Source organism: Arvicanthis niloticus, chromosome 2 (genome assembly GCF_011762505.2).
Source record: "Arvicanthis niloticus isolate mArvNil1 chromosome 2, mArvNil1.pat.X, whole genome shotgun sequence".
In the NCBI taxonomy this organism is placed as follows: domain Eukaryota; kingdom Metazoa; phylum Chordata; class Mammalia; order Rodentia; family Muridae; genus Arvicanthis; species Arvicanthis niloticus.
The window spans coordinates 25,534,719-25,559,614 of NC_047659.1; the positions used below are offsets into that span (position 1 = coordinate 25,534,719).

General features: G+C 40.1%; 1 long non-coding RNA gene and 1 pseudogene across 4 annotated transcripts in view; one reads left to right on the forward strand and one right to left on the reverse strand.

Moving 5' to 3' along the window:
• The window catches only part of LOC117702829 (uncharacterized), a 222,465-nt gene that overhangs the window by 156,053 nt on the left and 41,516 nt on the right, over positions 1–24,896 (reverse strand). The window contains exon 1 of one of the 4 annotated variants that reach the window (XR_004606108.2): positions 7,350–7,420. The exons of the other annotated variants lie outside the window; for them this stretch is intronic. This is a non-coding gene — a long non-coding RNA (uncharacterized LOC117702829). Of the gene's footprint in view, positions 1–7,349; positions 7,421–24,896 lie in introns of those variants that run through there. 4 annotated transcript variants of the gene reach the window in all.
• LOC117702924 (Y-box-binding protein 3 pseudogene) lies at positions 23,518–24,388 on the forward strand (annotated as a pseudogene).

Below are 24,896 nucleotides of genomic sequence, written 5' to 3' on the forward strand. Positions count from 1 at the left end.
TCTGTATAGCCCTGGCTGTCCTGGAACTCAGTCTGTAGACCAGGCTGGCCTCGACCTCAGAAATCTACCTTCCTCTGCCTCCCAAGTGCTGGAATTAAAGGCGTGCGCCACCACTGCCCTGCTAAAGTGGTACTTTTTAACAAACACTTTAAGCTTGAAGTTTAAGCAAAAGAAAGATACTCAAGGAAAGAATGAAACATAGCCAAGAATGAGTATAGACTTCCCAAGTGGGAATCTCTGTCAAGTGCTTTAACATTAGCCACTTAGAGCATTTTGGGGGATATCCAGCAACATCACTAAGGTTGCCAAGAAATCTTTGCTTCTTCTTTTCTCCCTCTTTGTGATAAGTAATATTAAAGGGTGGGTCTGGCAGAGACTTAGAAGAGATAGAAAGTAAAACCAAAATCCCCTGGACTTGCAAAAGAGTATACACAGGGTATACTCTTTATTATAAAGGGAAACTTAGTAAGATCATTAGACAATTTCAAGTTTTCAGGTCGAAAAGCAAAAGGCCTCAAAAAGTCTTCTTATCATAATTGTAGCTGAATTTCTGATTCTCAGATTGTGAAATATATCACAAAGATTCCTGGGTTAGAGGTTTCTTTTCCCTCCCTATCCCTATAATTTTTTCTATTCTTCTTTCCTGTTTCATTTCCAATTTAATTACCCCAGACTAGAAACATTTTCACAGATATGCCCAGAGGTTTTTTCTCCTAAGTGAGTCTAGATCCTGTCAAGTTAGCAATCAACATTACCTATCAAAACAAATGAGAAATCAGGCTCAATGTCACATGGGCAGTAAAAATTGGTATTCCTTGTCAGTCAAGATCTCTGACATTCAGTTACTCTTTTTTATAAGTAGAACTTATAATAGCATCATGTCAATTTTAAAGCATAATATATTCTACTGAATGGTAAAGGTATGCATAAATTCTGTAATGAAACTACTATGTAATTTCAACAAAAATATTGGGCAGAATGGGAAACTGAGTCTTGAATTCTACTAATCAAAAGACAAGAAATTGAACTTAGAAAACCCAAAACTGATTCTGGTAGGATCCAGTTATAAAACAAAGGAAAAGAACACTCTGCTTTAGGCTTAACTTCCAGTAAGTGTAAGGTAAACTATTATCCCTTGAAGATTCACAGACATAGGTTGGAGATACAGCTCAGTGGCCGAATGTTTGCTTAATACATGCAAGGGTTTGAATTCTGTCATTAGTATGAGTTTTAAATGGTCATGTGTATATAACACAATTGTTTTTTACCCATAATCACAGCTAAACATTAAATATCTAGAAATTATTTAATATACTATATAATCAAGATTGTATATATTCTTTCAGAAAGGTAAATATATGAGGATATTGTAGCAATTTTCTCCAAACTGAAATATTACACCATGAAGAAGAGCTCTCATTAGGTTAAGGAGGTAAACAGAACTGACAGAGCTAAGGAAGTGAGCCACTCACAAGTTCCAAGAAGTCCCTGAAATTTACAGTGTCTGTGAGGTTCTTCCAGGTTATATAATCAGTAATGATTAATAAGAGATTAAAGGAATGCTCAAAAGTGTTCAGTTGTTTGTAATCATACAGAAAGCTACCAATACACACTTAGTCATCACTAAGGGTGGATGAAATTTCCAGTAGCATAGCTACTGAGTCATTCATACTTCTGAGGGGTAAGAAACCCCTCAACCACATTTCCACAAGCAACCTCAATGGGTATATTATTTTACCATATTAGAATTTGGTGGTATAGTTACTCTGAACTGAAATAAACAGGTATTTATTTGCATTTCCTAGAATAACTTAACACAACAGTGAGGTGAAAAATACATCAATTAGTTTGACTATATAATTTCCCAATGTACATTCCAATGTGTACCTTAAACATATACAGTTTTATAAAACAGCCTAAAAATAAAATGTTTCTTTTTAAGTTTGGCAGAATAAAGATAGAAGGGAGAAAATTGTAAAATTTGAATTTTCTACTTTGAGCAATGACATGAGTTTTACATAATCATTTATGAAATATCAACCAAATTAAAAATGAGAAAGTAAGAAATTAAAATCTCTAACACCAAAGACCTTTGAAAATGTTATGTGGTAATGTAGTACCATTGAAGCTTCCAAAATAACTTCGTATATAAAAGGAGTTTAAATAAAATTACCGTATAATATGACAATATCTTACCCCAGACACAACTGGTTATCAAATGAAAGCCCATCCCTTGTAAAAGGGGAAATGAAGATGATCAAAACTCATTGTTTAAAACTCTCAAAAAACTAATACAATAATTATCAGTGCCAGGTATGAGTTACCTGTTTTCCAGTTGTTGCTCAATAGGGCTCCGTAAACCTCCCCTCAAGCATTATTATTGACCTTGCTATCCTCCAGAATTTGATTATAAGACCATATTGCTGAGGACACCACATACCTGAGTCATAGGATGTTTCAAGCCGAGCTGCCCTATGTTACGCACCAAAATGTCACGGACTGCTCTGTCAATGTTGGAACCTGCACTGCCAAAAGCCTTGGAGGCTAAATTGTTAGAGCCTGCACTGCCCCAAGCTGTTCCAGTCCACGGGTTGGGGTTCAGCAAAAGAGAGTGTGAGGATGAACTCAAAGAATGAAGACCAGACAGAGTATGATTCAATCCTGTTTATTCTTCAGTCTCTCTTCTCTCCAAGTCCCTAGTTCCAAGTACCAAGTCTCAGGTCCTAATCCTATTCCCAGCTGTAATAAATCTCAAGTCCTAATTTGGTTCTAAGTTGCTAGTCTCTTTCTCAGTTCCAAGTTACCTTCCAAGTTACCTTCCAAGTGCTAAGTTACCTGTCTCAAGTTTCAAGTGTCTAATAATTTCTTCTGTCTGCCTCTCATCTTTTATATGTCTCACTTCTAAACCACGCCTTTAAGTCATGCCCTTAGGTCTTATCTCTAAATCACACCTTTAAGTCTTGCACACCCAAGGGAAAATCCTGGGTATCTAAAACAAGATGTTGTCAGAGTGTGCTCAGCTGTTGTAGGCTACTGTAAACAAGTCTCTTGTCAGGGTATATAGCTCAAGATGGCTGCAAGGATGATAGCCACCTTCTGTCACTCCCCACAATAGGACATGGAGAAATCAAGCTAGTATCAACCTGAAACCTTCATCCCTCCTGTCTAGTTCTGGAAGATGCTATGTAGAGAGAAAAAAAATAGCCATCCCATAAGGGTGCTCTGGATGCCACAATAATGACCAGCCTCGCCGGGTGGTGGTGGCACACACCTTTAACCCCAGCACTTGGGAGGCAGAGGCAGGCAGATTTCTGAGTTTGAGGCCAGCCTGGTCTACAGAGTGAGTTCCAGGACAGCCAGGGCTACACAGAGAAACCCTGTCTCAAAAAAGCAAAAATAAATACATAAATAAATAAATAAATAAATAAATAATGACCAGCCTAGGAACATATGCCAACTTGTACAATAATGGCAGAAATATTATTGGAGTAGCCAACCACTTTCTGAGAGTCTTTAAAGTAGACACCATAAATGAACACCATGCCTGGTATTGTTAACTGTGCCAAAAATATGAGGTTAGATAGACCACAGGCCTCAAATGAAATTCTCTAGTACTGTTGTTCTGTTAAAAGTTCTCAGTAGTAATCTTTAAACAGTTCTCCTGTTCTATCTTTATGCTTCTAGATGAATGCATCTCTCAACCCTCATCAGAGAAGGGTTGTTGGTTTTTGGTTTTTGGTTTTTTGGGGGTTTTTTGCAATAGATGGTGATTAATACTGATACTGTCAGCCAGTAAACATGCAGAGAATAAAAGACTGGATTGCTAAGCTCAAAAGATATATCACTTTATGTAATAGTGATTAGAAAGATTAAGAGCTAGAGAAAGAGAAAAGACTATTTGCTGAACCTGACAATGTAATGTAGTATATTAACTCACAACATCTGGGACTGCATTTACAAGATTTGCACAAGATCAAGCCAAACAAAATCCCAGCATGAAGAGAGGAGGTTCTCATGAAGCCCAATCCCTATATGAAGAATTATTGACAATTGATGATTACTGCAGGAGAGTCACCCACACCCATGCACATATAGACAGAACAAAGTAAACTCAGTGGGCATTAAACTAAAAAAGAGAGAATGAGAGAAAGAGAACATAAAGCTGAAAGAGAAGAGTGAGAAAGGAATTGGAGTGGAGTAAATTGGAGATGATTTCTTCTAAAGACATATGTGTTGTGAATATTAACAAAAGTATATATTCTTTAAAAAAAAAAAAAAAAAAGGAAATTATCTCACGTTGTCATCCCAGATCCTCTTTGTCCCATCTCACTCTCATTTCCAAAAGCAATACATTTTCACGGTTTAAATATATCACTTAATAGCTTTAAAAAATAATTTCCTTAATATATGGACGAATGTGTAAGTTTATACTTTTAAACATACAGGGTACCATCTTATACTGGCTCTTCTGCATCTTACTGCCACATATAACAATATATAATTGGAATCACTCCAAGTCAATTCTTAAAACAAGGCGCATTCTTTCAATTATTGAATAGCATTTTAAAACATATATGTAAATCATATATGAGAGAATCTTAGAAATTTTCCATTTGGTATGCTTAACACACTTTGGATTATCAGTCATCATTTTACATGCATATTTTTGCATGCATGAGTTTCCTATAAATTAGAATTGCTGACTATAAATACATGCTTTCATAGACACAAATTTCTTTCAGAAATGTTATGCTTACTAATAACAATATGACAAGTGTGAGATGTTTCTCCTCACATGTAATAAAGGTTAGGTTTTATCAATACATTCTCATAGCCACTCTGATTGGACTAAGGTGGAATCTCAGGTTCATTTTGGCTTGCATTTTCCTGATGATAAAGAATGTTGGACATTTCTTTAAGTGCTTCTCAGCCATTCAGGATTCCTCTGTTAATAATTCTCTGTTTAGCTCTGTACCCCATTTTCAATTGGCTTATTTGGTTTTTTTGGAGTCTAATTTCTTGAGTTCTTTGTGTATTTTGGATATTAGCTGTCTATTGGATGTAGGATTAGTGAAGATCTTTTCCCAATTTTTCCTATTGACAGTGTCCACTTGAACTTGAGTTCTGTACAAGGAGATAAATATAGATCAATTTGCATTCTTCTACATGAAGACATCCAGTTAGACCAGCACCATTTGTTGAAGATGCCTTTTTTTTCCCCACTTTATGGTTTTGGCTTCTTTGTCAAAAATCAAGTGTCTATAGGTATGTGGGTTTATTTCTGGGTCTTCAATTCTATTCCATTGATCAACCTGTTTGTCTTTGTACCAATACCATGCAGTTTTTTGTCACTATTGCTCTGTAGTACAGCTTGAGGTTAGGTTTGGTGATTCCCCCAGAAGTTCTTTTATTGTTGAGAATTGTTTTCACTGTAAATCAATTTGGCAGTTCCTTGGAAAATTGGAAATAGCTCTACCTGAAAACCCAGCTATACCACTCCTGGGAATATACCTAAAAGATGCTATATCATACCAAATGGACACATTCTCCACTATGTACATAGCAGCTTTATTTGTAATAGCCAGAAGCTGGAAAAAACCCAGTTGACCCCAAACTGAAGAATGGATACAGAATATGTGGCTCATTTATGCAATGGAATACTATTCAGCTTCTCAAAATAAGGACATGATTAATTTTGCAGGCAAATGGATAGAACTAGAAAATACCATCCTGAGTGAGGTAATCCAGACCCAAAAGGACATGCGTGGTATGTACTCATTGATAAGTGGGTACAACTCACAGACAGTAGGAACCTTAACAAGAAGGAAGGCCCAAGTGTGGATACCTGAAACCCACTTAGAAAGGGGACAAAATAATCACAGGAGGCAAAGGAAGGGAAAAAAACTGGGTGGCAGAGGGGGAGGGGGAGGAGAAAAGGCGGGGCATAATCAGGTATAGGTAGAAACAGGAGGAACCCCAGAGGGCCAGGAGAATGAATAAAAATATGCAGTTGTGAAGGTTAGAGGGCAGGAAGAAACTCTAGATAGCCCCAGAGACTTGGGATATGAGAGGCTTCCAGGACCTAATTGGGATGGCATTAGCTGAAATGCCCAACAGTGGGGAAATGGAACCCAAAGAAACCACCTCCAGTAGATAGACATGGCTCCCAGTTGAGGCAGGGAGACACTCACTTATCTTCAAAAATTTTAACACAGAATTGGTTTTGTCTAAAGGAACAGAAACAAAAATTGAGCAAAGACTAAAAGAAAGGCCACCCAGTGACCTGCCCAACTTGGGATCCATCCAATACACGCATACCAATTCCTAACACTATTACTAAAGCAACGTTGTGCTTGTAGACAGGAGCCTGGTATGGCTGCCCTCTAAGAGGCTCTACCAGCAACTAATTGAGACAAATGTATAGCCAATCGTTGGATTGAGATCTGGGACCGATATGAAAGAGTTAGAGGAAGGACTGAATGAGCTGAAGGGGATTGCAACCCCAGAGATCAATTAACCTGGGCCCCCTCAGAGCTCCCAAAGACTAAGTCAAAAACCAGGGAGCATACATGGGCTGGTTTATGGCCCTGGGCACACTGTAGCAGAAGACTGCCTTCTCTAGTCTCAGTAGAGAAGCAAGCGCTTAATCCTGTGGAAATTTAATGCCCCACGGAAGAAGGATGCTGGTGAGTGTGAGGTGAGTGTTGCATGGGTACCCTCTCAGGGGTGGGGGCATGGTGAATGAGGTGAAGAACTTGGGTGGGGGGACAGGAAAAGGGGCCATCTTTAGAATGTAAATAAATAAAATACACACACACACACACAAAGTCAGCTTAACTTTTAATATGTCTTCCTAGCTCAATAGTTAGGCACTTTTAAACCTCCTCACAGCAAGCACACTGTCCCTTCCAGTACTGATGAATTAATATTTGCTAACTCTATATTTTATCTCTGCTGCCCCAAACTCAGTTAGGGGAGTGGCCCCTGTGGCTACTTACTCTGATTCTTACATGTTGGCGAGCCTTTTAGTCTGATCTTTCTGTTTCCATGTTGTAGTGGCTATTCCTGGTTGTCAACTTGACTCTATCTGGAATGAACTACAATTCAGATCTGTGATCTTGAGACTGGGAGATACCCATTTCTGACATGGATCTTGGTCTGGAGATCTTGAGGCATAGTGCCTATGAATCCCAGGAAATCAAGGCAAGGAGATCTCTGAGTTCTAGGTTATGTAGGACAAAGCAAGTCCTAGATCCATGCATGTTGGTACACCCCTTTAATCTGGGCCACACTTTCTGCTGGGGACCTACATAAGGACATTGGAAGAAGGAAGACTCTCCTTTCCTTACCTGCTTGACTTGTGGCATCTGCTAGATCCTTGGACTTCACAGCTGCTGCTGCTCACTGTTGGGAAGTGAGACTACAAATTATAAATCAACACCAAATTCACTTACTATATAGAGACTACCCATAAGTTCTGTGATGAGAGAGAGAGAGAGAGAGAGAGAGAGAGAGAGAGAGAGAGAGAGAGAGGAGAGAAACTTTATCTCCATCTATCATCCTCTGTATCTGCTGAGAAAGCTTCAGAAACAATCTAATTTCTACTCCACATCTTTCTTGGGCTCAATATTCAAGTTAGAGTCTATCTAAAATAAAATATTTACTTTCTGGAAAAAGAAGTTACTTCTTCTTTTTTCCAGGATGTTCCTACCTTATTTTCGTGTCCTTTTATATGTGTGACCCACCAAGTTTAATTAGGGTTGCTTGCATGAGCAAGGGTAGGAAGAAGTTTTTTTTATAGGAGTTTTATATTGTTCAGGGACTACACCACAGAAGAAAATTACATTTCTTCTCCAACAACTATCTATATACTGCTGCTAGCCCTCCCCTGTCTGTAATGAATGTTGATAGTCACAATCTTATGCTGGCAAGCACAGCTTCGGTGTTCTCATTAGTGCAATGGACATATTATGTCCAGAAAATGTCTTTTGTAGTATACCCCCTTTTTTTATTGCCTCTTATATTCTTTCCACCCCAACCTCTCCCTTAATGTTCTCCGAGCCTTCCATTTAGTCCAAGACCAAACACATAAATTACAAGAATCACTTTGACAAGTTATGAGTCTCTGTTTTAATTGATGCTACAGTCAACACTTCTCTGTTGAAGGCTGAGACTAATCACTTTAATGATGTGTTTATCAAATAACAACTTTAAACTTACAGATATTGTTCTATCTCAAATGAGATATTTCCACCAAGATCTGGGCAGCTAAGAATTAGAATGGATAAGGAGTTTACTGAAAAGACACATGTGTGCCAGTAGTAACCCTATGGATACTGAATCATGGGAAAACTCAGGGAACCTGGGAACTGGAGTTTCAGCAATCAATTACTTATCAACTTGCATAACGAGTATAGATAATTAAAAAAAATATGTCTGTAGTTTGTAGAGCTGCATACCTGCCCCATTTACACCCCTCAGACCTTTAGTTTATTATTTCCAACTCTGGAGCATCATAACAAGCATTTCTACTTACAAGGCTTGCAGATGTTCTTCTCTCCTCCTCTCTCTGTCTTTCTGTCTCTGTCTCTTTGTGTTTCTCTGTATGTCTCTCTGTGTCTCTCTGTGTCTCTCTGTGCCTATCTATCCATCTATCTATCTATCTATCTACCTATCTATCTATCTTTCTCTTTCTCTCTCCAGTTGGGGCATTTCCCTAATTCTTCTGCTCTTATGGATCTGACATTTCCTATTTTGTATCTTTTGGAAAATTCATCAAAATCTCTAATAATACCAAATTATTTATCGTTTCTTATTTTATCATAATTTTATCAAACATTCTTTAATAGACTTAGAATTACCTTACAATGATTTCTAGTGAATTGGAGAAGTAAAGACATTAGTCTAATCAATTAGCTTGATTTCTTTCACTATGTTTTAAATTACACCACTGATTATAGATATACCTGAGAAAAATTTGTTTCTTTTCTACATAGCCAAGGTCAGATGTTCAGTGTATTTCAGTGAACTCAGTAAAGATTCAGATTAAGACATTAATGTAAGACAGTCATTGTTCTATTTCTATCTACAGTAATTTAACTACAACTATTAAGCAATTTTTAAATGTATGATGATTATTTATATTACATGGTATACAATGAAACATGTTTAAAAGTTTGACTCATGGCAAATATTGAGGAATAGAGAAATTTTAAGCAATCACATAACTTAATAACACTATTATTTTTCTAATTAACAGCCGTGCCTTAGAAGATATAGATTCTGATAGGATTTATACACATATATAAAGGTCACATCATCAAGTGACCCTGATCAGTTCTATTTCTCATTCTAGGGCTTATATTAACATCAGGAGAATTTGGAATAAAGCTGGCATATAAATGCAAAGGTGCATAAATATAAATATAAATGCCTACTGTAAGATGCTGTCAGAAGATACTCAATGGGAAACAGTAAGGAGTGCACACACAGAGTGTTTTCCAGTATTATAGATCTGAAGGCAATGAAAGAAAATAATCGGAAGTTGAGTTGATACCCAGTATGTTTTTGTCGATGCGAATAGATCTAATAATCATAGCAATCACACTGAAATGAAATTCTAATCAAAGTAACTAACAACATGCAGTTATTTTTTCAAGATGGTCTCCAGATTAAAATTTATAACTGATACCTAACTCATAAAAGAGGAAGAATGGCCTTCACTTTTAATATGGTCTACAAAGTCATGTATATATAAGACACAGAAGAAGAATTTATGATCAAACATGTTGAATCAGACTTGCCAGGCATCTTGAACTTTTGCTTCAAAAAGCTATGTGGTACACTCTTCTTGCTGCCTAGGGTGAGTCTTCCAAGAATAATGGGTCTTCTCTATGTATCATCCACCTTCATCCTCTACTAAGCAGTACACAAAAACATTTGGGGTCCTTTCATCTTAGTAATGAATTAAAGAAGAAAAAACCATATCAACTTACAAATTACAAATTAAGACTAGAAAATGCAGTATAGCTTTCTCCCATGCCACTTAAATCACTGCTAAGTAATCATGGTAATTTTCCCACTAAATACAGACTCAGTCTGGAACTCTTCTCAAGGCAGAATTCTAGGCTAGGTGTTACAGGCACTCAAGGCAAATCCTGTTTGCTATGATGCCATAAATGCAAATGCTTTTCATGACAAAACAAAACACATCCATATTCTGATCTGTAGTTTATAAAGGGCTCTCATGTACTTCAAATCTGTGCTCAGAATGACACTGAGAGAATGTATTAGTTTTATGTGACAATTGAAGTTTAGAGGTTAAGAACACCCAACTAAGAAGGAAAATGAGCCAGAGCATGAGCTGGAACATTGGATTTGTTTTTGTTTTGATTGTTTTCTTTTTATTGCTGTTGCCATTGTTTGGTTTAGTTTTTATTTTGTTCACTGAGACAAGATCTCACCATGCAACTGTGGTTGGGCTGGAAGGAACTTATTATAAAGTACCAGTATGGCTTCAAATGCACAAAATTCAGATGCTTCTGTCTTCTAGTACTGGGATTAAAGTTATGAACTACTACTCCCAGGGAACATTTAGTTTATAAATCTGGTGCTTCTGCTATTTTCAATGTAGTATCCCTGAACACACATACACACACACACACACACACACAGAGAGAGAGAGAGAGAGAGAGAGAGAGAGAGAGAGAGAGACAGAGAGACAGAGAGACAGAGAGACAGAGAGACAGAGAGACAGAGACAGAGAGACAGAAACAGAGAGACAGAGAGACCAAAACAGAAAGACAGAAACAGAGAGACAGATACAGCGAGAGATAGAGAGAATAAAATGGGAATTGTTATTAAGTACTGCTGCTAAAATATTAAAAGTAACAGGATATAGAAATTGCTATTATCACTGCTAAATTTTCTTGGGGCACTGGTTCTATGTAGTCAACCTATAAAAGTCTGATTTCCAGATGTCAGGATCCTTTGTAGATTATTCTCAATTCTACAATTGCCCCTAACAATTGATTCTTATAAGTTTTAGCCTTAGACAGATGATGATAAAGACATTTTTAATTCACCTTGGCATTGTCAATATAGTCACCAGATTCTAATTCATTGCAAATCTACAGAGCTGACACTCTATTCTTTGCATAGATTAAGTTTTTCTCTCATTCTGACCCCACAGACATTAGTAGTTTTATTCTGTCTATGGCAAAGACGAGACTCATAATTTAGATAATTGTCTAAATTAGTTCAAACAAGATAAAGCTATTGGCTTCTGGATCTTCTCATAATGCTGTAGTCCCTTTAAGTTAAGAGAAAAGTTAGCCTCCCCAAGGAAAAGTTTTTATAAATGTCACTCTTGACTTTTCTAGGTCTCCAAGCATACAAGTCAGCAGGTGTTCTCCAAGCATTCCAGATACCACTTAATAGCTCTTAAGATCCTACAATAAGAGACAGTCCTTTTCTTAAGGCAGGATGAAAAGATAGGAGAAAATAGGGATATAGGACTAGCAAGGAGACTCTCCACTTTGGAATGTGGAAGTCTTGCCAGCTGAGAATCAAGAATTTCTATACTATTACATTGATGATGAAAACTGCCTACAAAGATGTGAGAAAAAGCTGCAGTGGACCAGCAGCTGGGTTGCAGGGAAGTCCTCCACAGTCACAAGACAGCAGCATGATAGTTGAGACCTTTTCCACGCTTACCCACAGTATCAATTTCTATAGTTGTGTCTCTATGCCCCACATTGGTTACACCAACTGTGGGTAACCTGGCTAGGAACACAGAAATTTCCTCCAGGCAGAAAGATAGGTGCCTTGGCTGTGGCTACAGTGGCTCATTAAAGGCCTTCTCCATGGTTCCTCAGGGCGTGGCCCCAATGACACAAAAAAGTCCATGAGTTTTACAGGCTTTATTTTCATGGCAGATGATGGTTGAATCTGGATGTGCATCCCTGTGAAACTCAAGGCAGACCTGAGTTAAATAGGGAGGGAGAAAGGGGGGAGGGTCTGGGGAAGAATGCTTAATTGGCTACGCCCTCTGGCCTTTAGGCATCTCATTAGTATGTAAATCTCTCTAGGGCCTGAGGCCTGTAGTTACACCCTCTACCTGTGCTCTTTGGGTAGGGCTGCATTGCCCTGAACATGACTGAACAGTGTAGGTCAATGGAGATCCATGCCAAGTGTTAGAAGCCTGGATTCTGGGAGCACAGTGGAATAGATGCCCATCCCTTACAGGCAATGGACACCTGTTGGGTCTCTGGGCTTTCCAGACAGCATTTTGATCAAAACCAGCCATCCTATCATGGTTCTTCACAAAGACATAGTATTTCTAGATGTAAAAGTATTTTCATATATGAATGTTGAATAACAACAATAGACCAGAAGGAAGCCCTGAATACATGTGAAATTTACTGAGTATACTATCCTCATCTTACAGATATTTGGAGGGACTCTCTCAATCTAAGTCACTAACTTTGTTGACAGAGCAGTAGCCTACCTTCCATCATTCATATGACCTATAAAGTTACTTTACCAACTGTAATCTTATCACATGGCCTTTAGGAACCCCCTGGGATCTTGTTTAAATTTTTAACAATCATTGAAGACAGTAACTTTGGAAATTATGAAATCCTATCTGTGGCTATTTGAGAGGCAGTTAAATTGACCCTCCATCCAGAAGCCACACTCTTGTTCTTAGGTATGCCTTACTCTTACCCTGAATGTGTCCTTTTCAATTAACCTCTGTGCTTAATTTATGGTAAAAAAAAAAATAAAATAAAATCTCTTCTAATATAAACTCCAGTGTTGCCATTTGTTTGGTGGTGTGCCACTAGTAAGTTGCTCATGCTCCAATAAATAATTTTCATCTACTTCATGCAAGCAATCTAGTTAAATTCAGTGAGACTCTCCCTCCCCTACCACACACACACACACACACACACACACTTAAACACCTACAGACACACTTACACACCTATGTATTCATTCACATACACTCATACACACACACAGAGAGAGAGAGAGAGAGCAAGAGAGAGAAAGAATGAGAGAGAGACAGAGAGAGAGAGAGAGAAGGAAGGAAGGAAGTTGGGGATTTGTTGGAGAAAAGAAGCTCAATGGGTATGGAAAAGAAATGAAAGAGGATAGTGAGGACAATTTGAAACTGGAAAAATACATTATAGGTACATATATAAAGTATCAAAGAATATATAGTAAAATATTTTAAAGTGAAAATGAATGTAAATATATTTTAAGTACTTTGAAAATTATATAAAAGCATATACTTTAGCTTAATGTTAACGTAAGAAGTGTTGTCTGAGCCGGGCGGTGGTGGCACATGCCTTTAATCCCAGCACTTGGGAGGCAGAGGCAGGTGGATTTCTGAGTTCGAGGCCAGCCTGGTCTACAGAGTGAGTTCCAGGACAGCCAGGGCTACACAGAGAAACCCTGTTTCGAAAAACCAAAAAAAACGGAAAAAAAAAAAAAAAAAAAAAAAAAAAAAAAAAAAAGAAGTGTTGTCTGAAAGAAATTATCTTTAATACCTGAAATTATTAGTGTGTGTGTGTGTGTGTGTGTGTGTGTGTGTGTGTGTGTGTGTGTGTGTGTGGTGTGTCTGCAAGCACACATTCTTTGGTATGTAACGGTAACATGTGCAGGTCAAAGAACAACTGATTGGAGACAGTTTTCTCCTTCCACCCTTTGAGTCTCAGGGTCAGAAATCAGTTGCTTAGACTGGTAGCAGGTGTCTTTATCTACTAAGCCATCTTGCTGGCCCATAAATTATTTTAATGCAAGAAAACATTTGGTCAAATGCTTATTAAATTATTTTGAAATAATTTTTTAAAACTTCTATTTTGCTTCACACTGACACGTTTTAAAATTATTTTCTGTAAGAAAGCTACTGATCCAGCTTTACATGAATGGAGGTCCTAAAGACCTAAGAGGAGCCCTCAGGGTGCTACTGACTGCTGCTTGTCTATGCCTGCACCCCACTGCCATGCTCTTCACAGCTGAACATAGCCTTGCATCTTGTTCTCTCTGTCTCTCTATCTCTGTCTCTTTCTCATTCTCTCTCTTTCTCTGTTTTAATCTGTCTCTGTCTCCCTCTCATACACATACATGCATATCACACACACACACACACACACACAGGCACACAAGTGAAAAACCTCCTATTTGGGGCTGTCATATTACAAGCTTGTCTGGTATCAGTTCCAACGTCATGCACATTTGGGATTAAAATCTTGTCTTCAGCTTTCAAGTTTCTTATTTCTTGCCCAGATGTGGTCACTTAGATCCCTACAATGTGCCTAAATGCACATATTTTCTCTATCATTGGAAAAAAAACCACCACATTAGTGATTCATCACTTCTGACATAAATGGCTATTATAACATAACTTAAAGTCTCTAAGAATTCTGGTTCTGATCTATTTTTGACAATGACTGCTGAATACTTTAGCCAATGTACAGTCCTATTTATTTCTCTCTCCTGCCAATAAAACTCCTTCAGTTACCAAATAATGTCTGTACTTCTCTGGCTTGACACTGGAGATTTTTATGTTTTTCACTATTTTAGTTTTGAGACTGTAATATAATTATATCATTTCTTCCTTCCCATTCCTCTTTTCAAACACTGTCCTATGTCCCTCCTTGGTCTCTTTAAAATTTATGACTTTTTTTTTTTACTGAATGTCATCATAGGCATATACATACATGTATATGTATAATGTGTGTGTGTGTGTGTGTGTATTTCTAAGTGTAAGATGATTAGTCCATATAATGTTACCTTTAGATACATTTTTCAGGGCTGCCTATTTGTTATTGGATAATCAGTTGGTGTCTTATTCCCTGGGAAAAGCTATTCTTCTCCTAGTATTCTTTATGTTCTTGTAGTTCTTTGTATAAAGTTGAGGCCTTGTGGACTTTTCCTAGTCCACTTGAGTGTGTTCATTGTTGTTGTTCTTGTCCAGCTCATGTGGGTGAGACTTTGTGGATGTAGCTTCTGACATCACTAGAAAATAGTCTCATAGCAAACTCCATGACGCTCTGGCTCTTACAAGCTTTCCACCCCATCTTCTGCAATGTCCCATGAGTCTTAGGTACAGGAGTTGTTTTTGTAGCTGCATTGATTGGCACTAGACTCCATAACTCAGCATTTTGATTGGCTGTTGTTGTTTTGTCTGTGGCAAAGAAAAGTTTCTTTGATGACAGTTAAGGACTACACTTCTCTGTGGATATAAAGACAAATATGTAAAGCGTAGGTAGAGATTATGCTGGTTGAATAAAATGAAGGTTATAAATTGTTCTCCAAGATCCATGACTTCACTAGCTCTGGATAGTAAGCCAGCTTCTAGTAGCAGGCATGATTTCTTCCACATTCAGTGGGCACAGCTTCTTCCATGTTCAGTGGGCAGTGGGTCTTAAGTGAAACTAGAGAGCCCTTGGTTACTGCCAAGGTATGTGTGCCACTAATATAATCTTGGGGTTATTATGCCATGTTGGTCATGATTGTGGTTCATAGGCATCATAGCTGAGACCATTGCTTCTCTCATTTGGAAGCCTGCATAGCATCTTCTGGCACCAGGAAAGCTAGTTCTCAGTTATGCCTGAGCAAAATTTGAAGTATCAAGTACATCCTAACTATTCCTTTTTAATATACCTTGTTAACTGTGAACTCTTTTTTAAAAAAAAAAAAAAATCTTGTTTGGAGGAGCAGTGCGTTGGAGGTCCCCTGGATCTGTGTCTTGCTTCAACAGTGTCTGAACAGAACAGACCCAGGGACGCCCGCTTTGTTAGCTTCCAGCCGCCTCACAGTCTCTCCAGTCGCAGCCTCCGGGACCATCTCCTCGCTGCCTTCGGCTCCTAGGACCAACCAGCCCCATCTTCATGGTTAGCTCCATACTCTGGATCATCCATGCCCTCTCAGATTCGTCAGAATTATTCCACCGAAGTGGAAGCTTCCATGAACCGCCTGGTCAAATTACAACTGCGGGTCTCCTACATCTACCTCTCTCTGGGCTTCTTTTTTGACCAGGATGACATCGCTTTGGAGGGTGAAGGCCACTTCTTCCGGGAACTGGCCAAGGAGAAGCACGAGGGCACCAATCGTCTCCTCAAGTTGCAAGACGCTCACGGGGGGGGGGGGGGGGGGGGGGGGGGGGGGGGGGGGGGGGGGGGGGGGGTCGAGCATTCTTCCAGGATGTGCAGAAGCCATCTCAAGATGAATGGGGTAAAACCCAGGAGGCCATAGAAGCTGCCTTGGCCCTGGAGAAGAACCTGAACCAGGCCGTCTTGGATCTGCATGCCCTAGGATCTGCCCCCACAGACCCTCATCTCTGTGACTTTTTGGAAAGCCACTTCCTGGATAAGGAGGTGAAACTCATCAAGAAGATGGGCAACCACCTAACCAACCTCCGTAGGCTGGCAGGGCCAAAAACAGAGCAGACTGGCGTGCCCCAGGCATCTCTGGGAGAGTATCTCTTTGAGCGTCTTACTCTCAAGCAGGATTCGGAGGCCTCTGCCTTCAAGGAGCTCCCTCCTCTGCTCTGCACCAGCCCATCTCAGAACGTCTCAAGCCACTAGGCAACTTGGCAACCACCCTGGAGCCTCTCCCAGGTCTTGGACCAAGTGAAAATAAAACTTTTTGAAACAGAAAAAAAAGAAATCTTGTTTTTACATTTATTTATTGACTCTCTCTCTCTCTCTCTCTCTCTCTCTCTCTCTCTCTCTCTCTCTCTCTGTGTGTGTGTGTGTGTGTGTGTGTGTGTGTGTGTGTGTGTGTGTGTGTGTGTACATGTTGAAGTCGAAGGACAAATTGAGAGAATTTGTTCTTGTTCCACCATGAATATTCAGAGGATCAAATGCAAAAATCAGTTCGTCTCTTCCATCATATGGGTTCAAGGAACAGAAAACTCAGGTTGCCAGGCTTCAAAGAAAATGAGCTTACGTGCTGAGTCATCCTGCCTGTGTGCACTCTGAAGAAAATTGATTCAGTCATTTGAATCTCAATATCATTATTTTCTGCTAATCATCTAAACATATATACATGAGATTTTAAGCATATAATACAGAAGTATGTTATGTATTGCATGCTGATAATACAATAATATGTAAAAATATATGGTTATATAAAAATTTTAAGTGACATAAGATACATACAAATAGTTTAAAATATAAGAAACTATTCTTGGAGAAGCTTCCACATGGACTATGTGTAAGAATGCTTCTTTCTAATCCCAATTATGGGGCAATATTTCCTTAGGCCTTCCCTAAAGCACTGAAGTCTAATGGTTCTGCCCTGGTTTCTCTCTCTCTCTCTCTCTCTCTCTCTCTCTCTCTCTCTCTCTCTCTCTCTCTCCCTCTCTCTCCCTCTCTCTCTCCCACCTCCCCCTCTCCCCCTCTCGCCCTCTCTCTGTTCCTCCTCTCTCCCTCTCTCCCTCTCTCTCTCTCTGTCTCTCTCCTCCTCCTCTTCTCCCTCCCTCTCTTTCTCCCCCTCCCCTTCCTCTCTCTCTCTCCCACCCCCACTCCCATTTGCAGTGTCTGACACAGTCTGTGGTATTCATACTGCCCTTACTGACTGGAAGAATACAGGACATGAATGACCCTCCAACTGTTTCATTCAAAGTACACAGGGAATAATGGCTTCCTCATAGCAGATATCTAGTAAATTTTATTCATGCCTGAATAAATTAGATATTTGGTATAAATTTATCTCCACAAAACATAAACTCGGTCTCTTGCTCAGCAGCATTTAATAGTTGAAGAAATATAAGCAGTTGCATGACTTATTCTAAGATAAAATAAACATGAAAATATAAAAGAAAAATAACAAGAATTTTAAACTATAAATATTTGCAATTTTCCATGATGGTAATTTGAGAACATTTCCCAAAGTTTCTTTCTTCACTCCTTTAAGCAAAAAGTGGGTTTATCCTCCCCCTCCCCCATCCTCAAAAAAGATAACAGCCTAGACAGGAAGCCACTGAAATGAACTCTTTAAGATAGGATAAGGCTGTTGAAGTGTAGCTCTCTGCACTTGATGGCCTCTGGCAGGGCTGGGAGTAGGGAAGGGCTCAGTTTTCTTCAAGAGGCTGGTCACTGGGAGTTTGACCATGCTCCACTTTGTACATGGACAACACAAATTATAGGGTTTCTTCTTTTTTTCTTGGCAACGGGTGGGTTACAAGGGTGGGGGTGGGGGGACCATGAAAGACTGGGAAGTGAATGAAATCTGTGTATATTTATATAATAATTAATTAAAATATTACACTGGTGGCATATGGGCTTATTTCCTTTTCCTTAAATTGAATTCTACCAAATCAAGTGAAGCAACTGTAATAATATGTATCTTTTAAGGCCTTGTCATAAAAGATATCCCAACCCCTGTCTCCCTGGCTGTCTCTCTTAGGATTCTTGTCACTAAACCAAAACCAGCATTAGAAGGCTTTGGCCAGATCGAAAGGCACCATGGTTGCTCCAACCAAGTCATTGCTGGAGTCCTCACTGATGCTGATGAGAGCACTTACTTTGTAATCAGTGGTAAAAAAAGAAAAAAAAAAAGTGTCACTTGAATTTAGCCTGTTCAGTAGAGCAGAGGATAGCTGGCCCACAGAGTCTTCCATAAACTGCAATTTGCTGAGCAGAATGACTACTGAGATTCCTTTAAGGAACTCATTTTGGATTGAGTCCTATATAAAAACAGACATGTGATGTTTGAGAGTCTGATATTTTCTCTCAAAATCAATATAATAAATAGTTTCTCAATGTTAAGCCTTTATATAGAAGAGGAGAAACCACGGCTTATAGAGAATAAGAAAATGGGCCCAATTATAGTGTAAAATTGAGCTACAGTTCAAGACTTGATCAATGTAAAGCCAACGGCTATATATCTTCTATCTTATTTCTTTCTCCTAAAGTCTTTTAAAAGAATATTTAGAAATAAATCTTTAGAAAGAATCTGACCAACACATTTAAACCTTTTTCAGCATTTCAAAAGGGAAAAAAAGCAAATCCCAACATTTAATGACACTATGCAATTAGTAATATAAGTCACATCTTGAAAAATATCAAAGGATTTTTACCTCTTCTCTGTCCATGAAAACACTGTATCCTCAAGTAATTACCAGAAAATGATCACCAACACAGTATCCTCTGCTGTAAAATTGACTGCCATCACTTGGAATTTGAATCCTAATTGATGAAGCCTGCTTACTTTGTCTGAAATGTAGATGCATGTATGTGTGAACTCACTTTTAAATCCCTCAGTATTTCTGAAAGTCAACCAGTGGACAGAAAGTATTAGGAAATGTGTTGTAAGAAACTAGCTGCTAAGTTCTATTTAGTAGCAATCTGAAGAGGTAAACAGAAGATAGATGGATAGATTCATCAAAGTAAGGAATTTAAGTCCTTTTTTTTTTCAGTAGCAGGATGCCATGATCTTTATTTTTATACCTAGGTTCTGAGAAGATAACTAGAAAAATACAGTTCATGGTCAAAATTGTGGCATCAATGAATACAAATAGGTTTTTCAACTTTTCATGCAAGGTTTCTGTTTGGACACCAGTACCCAAAGTCAAACCAGAAGTACTGTCTGGGAGAGAAAGAACTATCTGGGGCCAACTTACATTTTGAAGGAAACATGCAATTTAAAAGTTTCTCCTCCTTTGCAAAGTAATATGTGATGCATGAACAAAATGAATAAAGAATTTATAGCATTTACAAGGGATGTGATTTGTCTAACTACCCTTAAAAACTGTCTTTTTCAAAGCTCTAAGACTTTCCCCAAACTCCTCACGCTTTTGAATTCTGAACTAAACGAAGGTAGTAGAAGTTGTGCTGGTGTAGAACCTTCAAAATGCGTCTCTATGTTTCTCAAGTATTATACTGGACCCCAAAGTGATAGCTGGAAAACTGGGATGAGGTAAAAGAGCATAAGAAGAACTGGCTCAACAGGTAAGAGGAAAGTAAGAATAAATGACATACACTTGGCACATAAAAGATATCAAATGTAATGTTTCATTTCTTTGTGCCTGGAACATAGCATCATACAGTCCAAGGACAAGCCTACAAGGCAAGCTCCAGATGTTTGCTCTCCCATTCCCTTTACCTTGATAATAGAGCACTCAAAATGTAGGAGAGAGCCCTGCTCAGAAAGAAAGTGGATTTTCAAGCTTCACTGGTTCAATCATATAACTAAATTCCAGCCAATACAATTACTTGAGTTTTTCCTCATACTTGACACATTTCCATTGCATACAATATGACTACACCCCTATTCTCTTTTCCTCCTTTCCTTTCTCTGTCCTCTTTGAGGAGGAATTCCCTTCGGTAGGAATATGTGAGCTCTTTTTCTCATTAAACATTTTTCTTACCAGAAAAGGTAAAACATTTCCATATATCTCTCCACAGATTTCACTTGCTCAGAGATCAGGGACATAAATAGCCAACCCAAAGGAAGTTGAGAAACCAAGGTGTACTGATTGACTTAGTTTATTTTCTACAGTGGACTTTTAAACAGTAGAGTGTTATCACAGGGAGTAGCATAAGGTGATAGTGCCTGAGGAATTTCAACAAAGATAGTTTGGGTCTCTTCTTACAGGAAAATGTTTTCCTTTAAGAAATATTGTTTAGTTCTGGTTTGGGATTCTTTGTTTGTTTGGTTGGTTTTGTTCTGCCATTTGTTCTCAGTTCTTCATATACATGCTGTAGTGTAAAGATTTTTCAAATATATAACTTGTATTAGCAGGCTGAGATCAGATCATCATGATTACCTCATGAACTGATGTCTGTTTGATTACTATTTGATGAAAGGTATAATTCAGGGCTTAATCATTAGGAAATGAAAATCAATGGCTTTTTATTATCTTACTATGTGTAAACCCCAATCATTTTAATCCATGGATGATAGGTTGTTGTTTACAGGTGAATGAATCAATAGCTACATGATACACCACCTAATTTTAGGTGCTGTACTTTGTCGGGCCTAACAAGAGGTCTAATCTCCATTCCACCTTCACCCTTCAGTCACATACACAGGTGGAGGGCGTGATGAACAGGCCCTAGAGAGATTTACATACTAATAAGGTACCTGAAGGCCAGAGGGTAGCCAGCCTTCCCAGCCCCTCCCCCTCTTCCCCTTCCTATTTAACTCAGATCTGCCCTGGGTTTTATGGGGTATGCATCCAGATCCATCTACCATCTGCCATGTCAAGAAACTGGTTTTGGAAATCCAAGGACTTCCTCATGTGTTGGGGCCATGCCGTGAGGAACCGTGAGGAACCATGGAGAGGCCTTTAGTTAATGAGCAGCCAGGCCCAACTTCCAGCTGGAGGAACCCAGAGTGTTCCCAGCTGACTCCCACAGCATGGTGGGAGGAACCCTGGGATCCCCAACCATATTTTTTCCTACAGCTGGTGCCCAACGTAGGGCTCGGACAACCACACAGCCACAGGAACTGATACCAAGGAAAGGTGAGCCCCCCAACTCTGAAAACAAGCAAACTGTTTTTTCCTCCTGTGTTTTCAGTCAGAGCTATTGCACAGATTTAAATAAGCTGAAAGAACAGCTGATACCTCCTGGCCAGAGCACTCTCTGGTGTTGGTTGAAGGTTCCTCTGGCCTCTGCTTAAATCCTGACAGCCTGTGACTGACATTGACAAAAACTCTCTATCTAAACTCTTTTTAAAACAAAAAGGAAATATCTGGTAACGCAGCAGCCATTTAAAAGCCACAGGGCAGCTGCCAGTCCTTAAATCTTCGGGACGGCTTGGCGCTCTTGGACCATTGTGGAATCCCCTAAAGCCAATAGGCCAAGGGAACGTTCCCATTGGACAAAGTGTTTCTCCTCTTTCCTGTCATGGGGAACTCCACATCACATAAAAAAAATCACCCCAGTCCAGGCAAATATATGCCCTACTAAAGTCCCACGGAATAAAAAAAAGCAAAAAAACAAGCCTCCTTGTTTTTGGGAGGAAGTCCTTCAGACAGCACCATGCATGGCAAAGGATAATACTTACAGTCTAGACTCATGGAGCAAAGTAGCTTCCCTTATCAAAAACAGAGATAAAAAAAAAAAAAAAAAAAAAAAAAAAAAAAAAAAACACAAAACCTTGTGAGTTTTTGCTGATCTTAGCCACAATTCGACAATGTATAGGACCATCTAAAATTGGACAGACTGAGAACAACAACACAGCTCCTGGGCCCCCTCAGTCAAATGAACCCAAAGATCAAGGTCCCAAAAATCACCTTGTTTCAGACCTCGAGGCCCTTACCCAACTAATAAGAGAGATAAAATCCATATACCCACCCCTCCCCCCTTATACCTTGGAGGAAATGCCAATTAAACCATCTGCTCCTTCTGCTCCTCCCTCCCCCACCCAAAGACAAGGCTCCATTAAAATGCCAAAGGCACTCTTGCCTGCCTTTCCCCTTACTCCACCAACTCCTGTTCAACCAAAGAGAGATAAATCCCCTCCCCCTTCTCCATGGAGACCTTCAAAATCCATAGATAAAACCCTGCCAAATCCCATAGTCCCTCATACTCAACCATCAACCATCAACCACTCAACAACTCTGCAATTTCAGTGACTCTCATACAAAAACTAATCCCGCCTCCCATAATACTCAGGAGTCTGATATAGAACTTAAAACCCAAACTGCTCAAGCATTCCCAGTTAATATCCACCCCACTCGAGCTAAACCACTTAATTGGTATCCACTCCCAGCCTCAGACCTAAAAGAACTCAGGCAAGCAGTGAAGGAAGACAGCATTCACGCACCATGGACAAAATCTCTCCTACAGAGCCATATTGCCATTTTAAACACCCCTCAAGATTAGAGAGATATTTGCCATTCTACTCTTCCCAGCCCAATGTTTCTAGAGTGGGAAGCCTACCATCATGATGAATGTCTTCAACAAGTCAGGCAAAACCAGGACAGGGGCGATGCCACTCCATGGAGTTTTAAAGAACTCTTTGGCCAGGAAGATTTTTCTACTGGGGCACAGCAGGCAAATCAGCCAGCAGGGTACTATGAGCAGGTCCGCCTATGTGCCATTCAAGCCTGGAACAGGCTCACTCCACCCTCAGGGTCACAAGACCCTGCCCACTCCCTGCTCACCCTTCATCAGAAGCCTGGAGAATCCCTATCTGATTTTATTCTCAGAACTAAAATGAGCTTAGAAAGAAAAATCTCCAACCCCACAGCTAGAGACCTTCTTCTTAAAAACATTGTTTTGGAAGGCATGACTCTGAGTCTAGGCTAGCTTGCCAGGGTCTCCAGGAAGAGCATCACAATAGGTGGATTGTAGCAACCTGAGAAATAGGAATCCCATCACACCAGGTCGCATCCATAGCTCAGACATTTGTGGCAGCAGCAAAAACAGAAGGAATCTGCTTCAAATGTGGAGAGGCAGGACATTGGAAAGATGAATGCCCTACAGCTTGCCATCTTTGGGGCCAGGAGACCCAGCAAGACTTCGAGTGTGTGCGTCCCCGCCCTAGAGCTACATGATCGAGGTGGGCCGGGCCACCACCTACAGCACCACACTCTCGCAGGCCGAGGCAATGCGTCCTCTGTGGCACCCCCAAACACCACGCCTAAGAGCCTGGCGGCTAGCAGCACACCCCAGGCCCTGGCGCCTGCCATGCTGCTCGTGGGGAGCCCCGGCTGAGACTCAATCCCCGGGCCCACCCTGGCCTCATCAGCTCCCGCAGGCAGTGAGGGCGCAGAGAAGAAAGTTCTCACCACCAAAGTCCTTGACACTGTCAAATGGTTCAACGTCAGAAATGGGTATGGATTTATAAACCGAAATGACACCAAAGAAGATGTGTTTGTACACCAGACATCCATCAAGAAGAGTAAGCCACGCAAGTATCTGTGCAGTGTGGGAGATGGAGAAACTGTAGAGTTTGATGTGGTTGAAGGAGAAAAGGGTGCTGAAGCAGCAAATGTGACTGGCCCAGATGGAGTTCCTGTAGAAGGGAGTCGCTATGCTGCTGATCAGCACTGGTACAGACATGGCTACTATGACAGGCTCCGTGGACCTCCCCATGATGCTGGTGAGATTGAAGAGATGGATGGAGTCCGTGAGGGAACACAGCTCCAGGTCCATCGGAATCCAACCTACCGCCCGAGGTTCTGCAGGGGACCCACTCGACCTGCCCCTGCTATTGGAGAGGCTGAAGATAAAGAAAATCAGCAAGTGGCCAATGGTCCAAACCAGCCGTCTGACTGCTGTGGATTCTGACACCCCTACAACTATAGGTGCCGTCCCCCTGTCCCCTCAACGCTGTTTCAAAAGATGGCAAAGAGACCACAGCAGGTAAAGTACCAACTGAGAACCCCGCTCCAGCCACTGAACAAAGCACCCGGTCCTAGACCCTGCTTGCTCCCTTCCCCACCTCTGCCTTTCTTCCTCTCAACTAAAAACACCAGGCTGGGCCTGGTTGCTACATGTCTCTCCCATAGACACAGCCTTTCACTCTCTCTGACTCTTGGCTCTCCTATCAAGCCTATGTGTCTCTTCCTCTAAGCTTTCTTCCAAGTTAGCTTTTTGATCCTTCTCTACATTTAAGATTTCTAAGAAAAAAAAAAGGGGGGAGGGGAATACAGGTCCTCTCTGCCAGAGCACCCAGACGCCACATGACAGAGCAAGGCCCTCCCCCCACTGCTTCTAGACCCGCCATTACTGCTTCTCCACAACAGGAAGACCTACAACACTGTTCCTGTTTTTCAAGCAAAGATTTTAAAGGTTTCATTTTTCTCCCTAACAGGGACACCTACAGCAACAATGTCCATGCTTCTCAACCAAAAATTTTCCTGTTTTTTGTTTAAACTTCCACAGGTTAAATCAACATGCTGATCACCAGTTTCAGCTTTTAATTAA